This window comes from Dreissena polymorpha, chromosome 8, assembly GCF_020536995.1.
Source record: "Dreissena polymorpha isolate Duluth1 chromosome 8, UMN_Dpol_1.0, whole genome shotgun sequence".
NCBI lineage: Eukaryota > Metazoa > Mollusca > Bivalvia > Myida > Dreissenidae > Dreissena > Dreissena polymorpha.
Genome location: NC_068362.1, coordinates 80,996,686 through 81,007,413, shown reverse-complemented (window position 1 = coordinate 81,007,413; position 10,728 = coordinate 80,996,686). Strand labels below are relative to the sequence as shown.

Sequence of the window (10,728 nt, the reverse complement as noted above, 5' to 3'; positions counted from 1 at the left end):
TAGGAAATAGCCACATATTACAGGTCTAAGATTTTTAAATGTCTTTTATGCAAGAAGAGACAAAAACTCTTGAGAAATTACGCACTACGAAGAGACACTCGATTTTTTAGTTGAACGTAACCTAAGATGGCGGCGTTTGACAACGCATTAGGTTACGCATGCGCAATTAATTTCCTTCTATATTACATATAAAATAGTTGAAGTTCGATATCAATTTTTACCATGATCAAGCGCATACCCACTATATCATCATACATCATTGGAAAGATTAATGCATAATCTTTTGAAAAAATGCATGTCATTAAATTCTATACGCGCAAACTCAAAATATTTACCTTAGAATAGGCAAACCGGTTTTGACAGCTGTGCAGACAACCATTTTGGGCTCAAATAGTATGACCTACTTTCGAAGCCGGGAACCATCAACACAAAAAGTAGAGCACAAAAATGGCTTATTTTCTTATTGCTTACAAATATACCTTCAAGTTGATACCAAAACCAACCATTTGCAATGTATTTTACAAATCCTAGGCAGCATGCACTCAACAATGTGTGCTAAGTATCAAACTGACTGCATGTAACCCTAAAAACAGGAGTTCCGGTTTGGGGTTATGTGACCTTTAAGAGAACCCAACCCCTTCAAATTTAAATTAAAGGCACTTTTCCCACAGGTATAATCTGTTTTGAGAAAGATCACAAAGTTCCGGTACAATGACACACAGATTAATTCATAAAAGTTGCCGTTGAAAGCGCCATGCGTAACAGCGTTTCGCGTCAAGAATTAAGGTAGAAAAGCCAAACTCGGTTACATCATACATGCAGCACTTAGACTCCATACAAGGCATGTCTTTCGATTCTAATAGGCAAAGCTTATCTTACATATGGCTTAATAAGTGAAAAAAATCATCAATGGCAATATTTGTGCATCAAAGCAGGTTTTGAACTGGATTCGAACAAACTTTTTATATTTTTTTTGCACATTTTAGGTAAAATCCATGTAGAAGCAGCAATGCTGATGTCATTTGACCCAACAAAAGGGCTCGCTTGCATGGAAAAACAACACACTTGGCTTCCTGACTAAAAAAAGTCATCGTCAGACATGAGCTTTAAGTCTTTTGTCACACCTGGACCTATGATTCCTCGGCTCGAGTTCCGTCTAGGGCAGGCTCCGGAAAGTGTCAGTCTGGCCCGGGTGCTCAATTCCGTGTAATCTGAGAAAACAAAAAAGGTTTTTTGTGCGCATTTGCCCATTACGGTGCCAACTAATGTAAGTTAGATACAATTAGAGTAAGCTTTCAATAGTCTTTCTCGCTTTATTTGCTGCAAATGGTTAATTCACCACGCCGGCATCACATTGTCGGGCACACCGGCAAAGTTATCGCCACAAAGTTTGGTTTCAGAGCTGCAGTCAATGTAAAACACACAAATTTCCTAATTTTGGTGACAAAAGTGTGCCAGGATATCAAAGAAATCATTTTACAATAGATTTAATTGAAAATAACGGCGTACTAACCTGCAAAGACACCGATCCTCTCGACACGACTGGGCGAGTGTTGAGGGCCGTCTCCGAATCAGTCACACTGTACAGTTTTTGATGGCCTGTCACTTCAGCCGGACTTGTAAACCAATTGGACGACAGTTCAGGCAGAGCTATAGACCCATTTCGACACCGCCTACAAATGCACACTTAGGTTTACGCATAATATTAAGGTCACTTAAATACAGATTCCCTGGTGTTTTTCATGCAGGGTCTATCGCAACAACATTCTTCCAGGAAAGAAAGCATAATATTATTATCATTTTTGTGTTTTCAGCTGAATACTTGATTTTACTTGAACTCAGCGAGATATCCAAACAGGTAAAATAAGGCAAAGTAGTGTTATTCTGAGTAGATCTGCCTGAATGGGTTGAAGGCGAAGGCGGATAGAAGTGTAGGTCCAAAATTGGCGGGCATTTTTAACAGAAAAAGGCTCAAAAAGTAAACAATAATAATAAATACAGATGAAATAAAGACATGCATTAGGTTCATTATTGAGATTGATGCAAGTTAATGTCAAAATGGCACTGAAAAACAATACCGGGTGTTTAAGTAGTCTTAGAATATGTCTCCGGAACAGGTTTCGGTGTGATTTTCCAGCATTTACCCCCCTTATGACCCCAAGTGCAACAGCCCAATTGCAAACAGCCCTTATTTGGGTCAAAATGACATCTGGCAGTTATGTTTTGCAATACAGAGAGTTTTTGATGGTCAAATGTCAAAATTCTGGCAGACGACTAACTTGGTCGGATGTGCTTAAAGGTTACGCATGCGCAATTAATTTCCTTCTATATTACATATAAAATAGTTGAAGTTCGATATCAATTTTTACCATGATCAAGCGCATACCCACTATATCATCATACATCATTGGAAAGATTAATGCATAATCTTTTGAAAAAAAAGGCATGTCATTAAATTCTATAAGCGCAAACTCAAAATATTTACCTTAGAATAGGCAAACCGGTTTTGACAGCTGTGCAGACAACCATTTTGGGCTCAAATAGTATGACCTACTTTCGAAGCCGGGAACCATCAACACAAAAAGTAGAGCACAAAAATGGCTTATTTTCTTATTGCTTACAAATATACCTTCAAGTTGATACCAAAACCAACCATTTGCAATGTATTTTACAAATCCTAGGCAGCATGCACTCAACAATGTGTGCTAAGTATCAAACTGACTGCATGTAACCCTAAAAACAGGAGTTCCGGTTTGGGGTTATGTGACCTTTAAGAGAACCCAACCCCTTCAAATTTAAATTAAAGGCACTTTTCCCACAGGTATAATCTGTTTTGAGAAAGATCACAAAGTTCCGGTACAATGACACACAGATTAATTCATAAAAGTTGCCGTTGAAAGCGCCATGCGTAACAGCGTTTCGCGTCAAGAATTAAGGTAGAAAAGCCAAACTCGGTTACATCATACATGCAGCACTTAGACTCCATACAAGGCATGTCTTTCGATTCTAATAGGCAAAGCTTATCTTACATATGGCTTAATAAGTGAAAAAAATCACCAATGGCAATATTTGTGCATCAAAGCAGGTTTTGAACTGGATTCGAACAAACTTTTTATATTTTTTTTGCACATTTTAGGTAAAATCCATGTAGAAGCAGCAATGCTGATGTCATTTGACCCAACAAAAGGGCTCGCTTGCATGGAAAAACAACACACTTGGCTTCCTGACTAAAAAAAGTCATCGTCAGACATGAGCTTTAAGTCTTTTGTCACACCTGGACCTATGATTCCTCGGCTCGAGTTCCGTCTAGGGCAGGCTCCGGAAAGTGTCAGTCTGGCCCGGGTGCTCAATTCCGTGTAATCTGAGAAAACAAAAAAGGTTTTTTGTGCGCATTTGCCCATTACGGTGCCAACTAATGTAAGTTAGATACAATTAGAGTAAGCTTTCAATAGTCTTTCTCGCTTTATTTGCTGCAAATGGTTAATTCACCACGCCGGCATCACATTGTCGGGCACACCGGCAAAGTTATCGCCACAAAGTTTGGTTTCAGAGCTGCAGTCAATGTAAAACACACAAATTTCCTAATTTTGGTGACAAAAGTGTGCCAGGATATCAAAGAAATCATTTTACAATAGATTTAATTGAAAATAACGGCGTACTAACCTGCAAAGACACCGATCCTCTCGACACGACTGGGCGAGTGTTGAGGGCCGTCTCCGAATCAGTCACACTGTACAGTTTTTGATGGCCTGTCACTTCAGCCGGACTTGTAAACCAATTGGACGACAGTTCAGGCAGAGCTATAGACCCATTTCGACACCGCCTACAAATGCACACTTAGGTTTACGCATAATATTAAGGTCACTTAAATACAGATTCCCTGGTGTTTTTCATGCAGGGTCTATCGCAACAACATTCTTCCAGGAAAGAAAGCATAATATTATTATCATTTTTGTGTTTTCAGCTGAATACTTGATTTTACTTGAACTCAGCGAGATATCCAAACAGGTAAAATAAGGCAAAGTAGTGTTATTCTGAGTAGATCTGCCTGAATGGGTTGAAGGCGAAGGCGGATAGAAGTGTAGGTCCAAAATTGGCGGGCATTTTTAACAGAAAAAGGCTCAAAAAGTAAACAATAATAATAAATACAGATGAAATAAAGACATGCATTAGGTTCATTATTGAGATTGATGCAAGTTAATGTCAAAATGGCACTGAAAAACAATACCGGGTGTTTAAGTAGTCTTAGAATATGTCTCCGGAACAGGTTTCGGTGTGATTTTCCAGCATTTACCCCCCTTATGACCCCAAGTGCAACAGCCCAATTGCAAACAGCCCTTATTTGGGTCAAAATGACATCTGGCAGTTATGTTTTGCAATACAGAGAGTTTTTGATGGTCAAATGTCAAAATTCTGGCAGACGACTAACTTGGTCGGATGTGCTTAAAGGTTACGCATGCGCAATTAATTTCCTTCTATATTACATATAAAATAGTTGAAGTTCGATATCAATTTTTACCATGATCAAGCGCATACCCACTATATCATCATACATCATTGGAAAGATTAATGCATAATCTTTTGAAAAAAATGCATGTCATTAAATTCTATACGCGCAAACTCAAAATATTTACCTTAGAATAGGCAAACCGGTTTTGACAGCTGTGCAGACAACCATTTTGGGCTCAAATAGTATGACCTACTTTCGAAGCCGGGAACCATCAACACAAAAAGTAGAGCACAAAAATGGCTTATTTTCTTATTGCTTACAAATATACCTTCAAGTTGATACCAAAACCAACCATTTGCAATGTATTTTACAAATCCTAGGCAGCATGCACTCAACAATGTGTGCTAAGTATCAAACTGACTGCATGTAACCCTAAAAACAGGAGTTCCGGTTTGGGGTTATGTGACCTTTAAGAGAACCCAACCCCTTCAAATTTAAATTAAAGGCACTTTTCCCACAGGTATAATCTGTTTTGAGAAAGATCACAAAGTTCCGGTACAATGACACACAGATTAATTCATAAAAGTTGCCGTTGAAAGCGCCATGCGTAACAGCGTTTCGCGTCAAGAATTAAGGTAGAAAAGCCAAACTCGGTTACATCATACATGCAGCACTTAGACTCCATACAAGGCATGTCTTTCGATTCTAATAGGCAAAGCTTATCTTACATATGGCTTAATAAGTGAAAAAATCATCAATGGCAATATTTGTGCATCAAAGCAGGTTTTGAACTGGATTCGAACAAACTTTTTATATTTTTTTTTGCACATTTTAGGTAAAATCCATGTAGAAGCAGCAATGCTGATGTCATTTGACCCAACAAAAGGGCTCGCTTGCATGGAAAAACAACACACTTGGCTTCCTGACTAAAAAAAGTCATCGTCAGACATGAGCTTTAAGTCTTTTGTCACACCTGGACCTATGATTCCTCGGCTCGAGTTCCGTCTAGGGCAGGCTCCGGAAAGTGTCAGTCTGGCCCGGGTGCTCAATTCCGTGTAATCTGAGAAAACAAAAAGGTTTTTGTGCGCATTTGCCCATTACGGTGCCAACTAATGTAAGTTAGATACAATTAGAGTAAGCTTTCAATAGTCTTTCTCGCTTTATTTGCTGCAAATGGTTAATTCACCACGCCGGCATCACATTGTCGGGCACACCGGCAAAGTTATCGCCACAAAGTTTGGTTTCAGAGCTGCAGTCAATGTAAAACACACAAATTTCCTAATTTTGGTGACAAAAGTGTGCCAGGATATCAAAGAAATCATTTTACATAGATTTAATTGAAAATAACGGCGGTACTAACCTGCAAAGACACCGATCCTCTCGACACGACTGGGCGAGTGTTGAGGGCCGTCTCCGAATCAGTCACACTGTATAGTTTTTGATGGCCTGTCACTTCAGCCCGGACTTGTAAACCAATTGGACGACAGTTCAGGCAGAGCTATAGACCCATTTCGACACCGCCTACAAATGCACACTTAGGTTTACGCATAATATTAAGGTCACTTAAATACAGATTCCCTGGTGTTTTTCATGCAGGGTCTATCGCAACAACATTTCTTCCAGGAAAGAAAGCATAATATTATTATCATTTTTGTGTTTTCAGCTGAATACTTGATTTTACTTGAACTCAGCGAGATATCCAAACAGGTAAAATAAGGCAAAGTAGTGTTATTCTGAGTAGATCTGCCTGAATGGGTTGAAGGCGAAGGCGGATAGAAGTGTAGGTCCAAAATTGGCGGGCATTTTTAACAGAAAAAGGCTCAAAAAGTAAACAATAATAATAAATACAGATGAAATAAGACATGCATTAGGTTCATTATTGAGATTGATGCAAGTTAATGTCAAAATGGCACTGAAAAACAATACCGGGTGTTTAAGTAGTCTTAGAATATGTCTCCGGAACAGGTTTCGGTGTGATTTTCCAGCATTTACCCCCCTTATGACCCCAAGTGCAACAGCCCATTGCAAACAGCCCTTATTTGGGTCAAAATGACATCTGGCAGTTATGTTTTTGCAATACAGAGAGTTTTTGATGGTCAAATGTCAAAATTCTGGCAGACGACTAACTTGGTCGGATGTGCTTTTAAGAGAACCCAACCCCTTCAAATTTAAATTAAAGGCACTTTTCCCACAGGTATAATCTGTTTTGAGAAAGATCACAAAGTTCCGGTACAATGACACACAGATTAATTCATAAAAGTTGCCGTTGAAAGCGCCATGCGTAACAGCGTTTCGCGTCAAGAATTAAGGTAGAAAAGCCAAACTCGGTTACATCATACATGCAGCACTTAGACTCCATACAAGGCATGTCTTTCGATTCTAATAGGCAAAGCTTATCTTACATATGGCTTAATAAGTGAAAAAAATCATCAATGGCAATATTTGTGCATCAAAGCAGGTTTTGAACTGGATTCGAACAAACTTTTTATATTTTTTTTGCACATTTTAGGTAAAATCCATGTAGAAGCAGCAATGCTGATGTCATTTGACCCAACAAAAGGGCTCGCTTGCATGGAAAAACAACACACTTGGCTTCCTGACTAAAAAAAGTCATCGTCAGACATGAGCTTTAAGTCTTTTGTCACACCTGGACCTATGATTCCTCGGCTCGAGTTCCGTCTAGGGCAGGCTCCGGAAAGTGTCAGTCTGGCCCGGGTGCTCAATTCCGTGTAATCTGAGAAAACAAAAAAGGTTTTTTGTGCGCATTTGCCCATTACGGTGCCAACTAATGTAAGTTAGATACAATTAGAGTAAGCTTTCAATAGTCTTTCTCGCTTTATTTGCTGCAAATGGTTAATTCACCACGCCGGCATCACATTGTCGGGCACACCGGCAAAGTTATCGCCACAAAGTTTGGTTTCAGAGCTGCAAGTCCATGTAAAACACACAAATTTCCTAATTTTGGTGACAAAAGTGTGCCAGGATATCAAAGAAATCATTTTACAATAGATTTAATTGAAAATAACGGCGTACTAACCTGCAAAGACACCGATCCTCTCGACACGACTGGGCGAGTGTTGAGGGCCGTCTCCGAATCAGTCACACTGTACAGTTTTTGATGGCCTGTCACTTCAGCCACGGACTTGTAAACCAATTGGACGACAGTTCAGGCAGAGCTATAGACCCATTTCGACACCGCCTACAAATGCACACTTAGGTTTACGCATAATATTAAGGTCACTTAAATACAGATTCCCTGGTGTTTTTCATGCAGGGTCTATCGCAACAACATTCTTCCAGGAAAGAAAGCATAATATTATTATCATTTTTGTGTTTTCAGCTGAATACTTGATTTTACTTGAACTCAGCGAGATATCCAAACAGGTAAAATAAGGCAAAGTAGTGTTATTCTGAGTAGATCTGCCTGAATGGGTTGAAGGCGAAGGCGGATAGACGTGTAGGTCCAAAATTGGCGGGCATTTTTAACAGAAAAAGGCTCAAAAAGTAAACAATAATAATAAATACAGATGAAATAAAGACATGCATTAGGTTCATTATTGAGATTGATGCAAGTTAATGTCAAAATGGCACTGAAAAAACAATACCGGGTGTTTAAGTAGTCTTAGAATATGTCTCCGGAACAGGTTTCGGTGTGATTTTCCAGCATTTACCCCCCTTATGACCCCAAGTGCAACAGCCCAATTGCAAACAGCCCTTATTTGGGTCAAAATGACATCTGGCAGTTATGTTTTGCAATACAGAGAGTTTTGATGGTCAAATGTCAAATTCTGGCAGACGACTAACTTGGTCGGATGTGCTTAAAGGTTACGCATGCGCAATTAATTTCCTTCTATATTACATATAAAATAGTTGAAGTTCGATATCAATTTTTACCATGATCAAGCGCATACCCACTATATCATCATACATCATTGGAAAGATTAATGCATAATCTTTTGAAAAAAATGCATGTCATTAAATTCTATACGCGCAAACTCAAAATATTTACCTTAGAATAGGCAAAACCGGTTTTGACAGCTGTGCAGACAACCATTTTGGGCTCAAATAGTATGACCTACTTTCGAAGCGGGAACCATCAACACAAAAAGTAGAGCACAAAAATGGCTTATTTTCTATTGCTTACAAATATACCTTCAAGTTGATACCAAAACCAACCATTTGCAATGTATTTTACAAATCCTAGGCAGCATGCACTCAACAATGTGTGCTAAGTATCAAACTGACTGCATGTAACCCTAAAACAGGAGTTCCGGTTTGGGGTTATGTGACCTTTAAGAGAACCCAACCCCTTTCAAATTTAAATTAAAGGCACTTTTCCCACAGGTATAATCTGTTTTGAGAAAGATCACAAAGTTCCGGTACAATGACACACAGATTAATTCATAAAAGTTGCCGTTGAAAGCGCCATGCGTAACAGCGTTTCGCGTCAAGAATTAAGGTAGAAAAGCCAAACTCGGTTACATCATACATGCAGCACTTAGACTCCATACAAGGCATGTCTTTCGATTCTAATAGGCAAAGCTTATCTTACATATGGCTTAATAAGTGAAAAAAATCATCAATGGCAATATTTGTGCATCAAAGCAGGTTTTGAACTGGATTCGAACAAACTTTTTATATTTTTTTTTGCACATTTTAGGTAAAATCCATGTAGAAGCAGCAATGCTGATGTCATTTGACCCAACAAAAGGGCTCGCTTGCATGGAAAAACAACACACTTGGCTTCCTGACTAAAAAAAGTCATCGTCAGACATGAGCTTTAAGTCTTTTGTCACACCTGACCTATGATTCCTCGGCTCGAGTTCCGTCTAGGGCAGGCTCCGGAAAGTGTCAGTCTGGCCCGGGTGCTCAATTCCGTGTAATCTGAGAAAACAAAAAGGTTTTTTGTGCGCATTTGCCCATTACGGTGCCAACTAATGTAAGTTAGATACAATTAGAGTAAGCTTTCAATTAGTCTTTCTCGCTTTATTTGCTGCAAATGGTTAATTCACCACCGCCCGGCATCACATTGTCGGGCACACCGGCAAAGTTATCGCCACAAAGTTTGGTTTCAGAGCTGCAGTCAATGTAAAACACACAAATTTCCTAATTTTGGTGACAAAAGTGTGCCAGGATATCAAAGAACATCATTTTACAATAGATTTCATTGAAAATAACGGCCGGTACTAACCTGCAAAGACAACGATCCTCTCGACACGACTGGGCGAAGAGTGTTGAGGGCCGTCTCCGAATCAGTCACACTGTACAGTTTTTGATGGCCTGGTCACTTCAGCCGGACTTGTAAACCAATTGGACGACAGTTCAGGCAGAGCTATAGACCCATTTTCGACACCGCCTACAAATGCACACTTAGGTTACGCATAATATTAAGGTCACTTAAATACAGATTCCCTGGTGTTTTTCATGCAGGGTCTATCGCAACAACATTCTTCCAGGAAAGAAAGCATAATATTATTATCATTTTTGTGTTTTCAGCTGAATACTTGATTTTACTTGAACTCAGCGAGATATCCAAACAGGTAAAATAAGGCAAAGTAGTGTTATTCTGAGTAGATCTGCCTGAATGGGTTGAAGGCGAAGGCGGATAGAAGTGTAGGTCCAAAATTGGCGGGCATTTTAACAGAAAAAGGCTCAAAAAGTAAAACAATAATAATAAATACAGATGAAATAAAGACATGCATTAGGTTCATTATTGAGATTGATGCAAGTTAATGTCAAAATGGCACTGAAAAACAATACCGGGTGTTTAAGTAGTCTTAGAATATGTCTCCGGAACAGGTTTCGGTGTGATTTTCCAGCATTTACCCCCCTTATGACCCCAAGTGCAACAGCCCCAATTGCAAACAGCCTTATTTGGGTCAAAATGACATCTGGCAGTTATGTTTGCAATACAGAGAGTTTTTGATGGTCAAATGTCAATAATTCTGGCAGACGCTAACTTGGTCGAGTGTGCTTAAGGTTACGCATGCGCAATTAATTTCCTTCTATATTACATATAAAATAGTTGAAGTTCGATATCAATTTTTACCATGATCGAAGCTCGCATAGCCCACTATATCATCATACATCATTGGAAAGTATTAATGCATAATCTTTTGAAAAAAATGCATGTCTAAATTCTATACGCGCAAACTCCAAAATATTTACCTTAGAATAGGCAAACGGTTTTGACAGCTGTGCAGACAACCATTTGGGCTCAAATAGTATGACCTACTTTCGAAGACGGGGAACCATCACCACAAAGTAGAGCACAAAAA

The 10,728-nt window shown here is 39.1% G+C and overlaps 1 long non-coding RNA gene across 3 annotated transcripts; it reads right to left on the bottom strand.

Annotated features, from left to right (window-relative positions):
• Window positions 1-973: 973 nt before the first annotated feature.
• Window positions 974-7,633, bottom strand: LOC127843211 (uncharacterized). 3 transcript variants are annotated; one of them, XR_008032133.1, is made up of 8 exons: window positions 7,488-7,633; window positions 7,098-7,184; window positions 5,811-5,971; window positions 5,424-5,510; window positions 3,664-3,823; window positions 3,275-3,361; window positions 1,514-1,673; window positions 974-1,211 (listed from the first exon to the last, which is right to left on the bottom strand). It is a non-coding gene; the product is annotated as an uncharacterized LOC127843211 (long non-coding RNA). The 3 variants fall into 3 exon arrangements; XR_008032134.1 differs by lacking the exons at window positions 5,424-5,510; window positions 5,811-5,971 and having other exon boundaries at window positions 7,488-7,625; XR_008032135.1 differs by lacking the exons at window positions 5,811-5,971; window positions 7,098-7,184 and having other exon boundaries at window positions 7,488-7,624.
• Window positions 7,634-10,728: the final 3,095 nt, after the last annotated feature.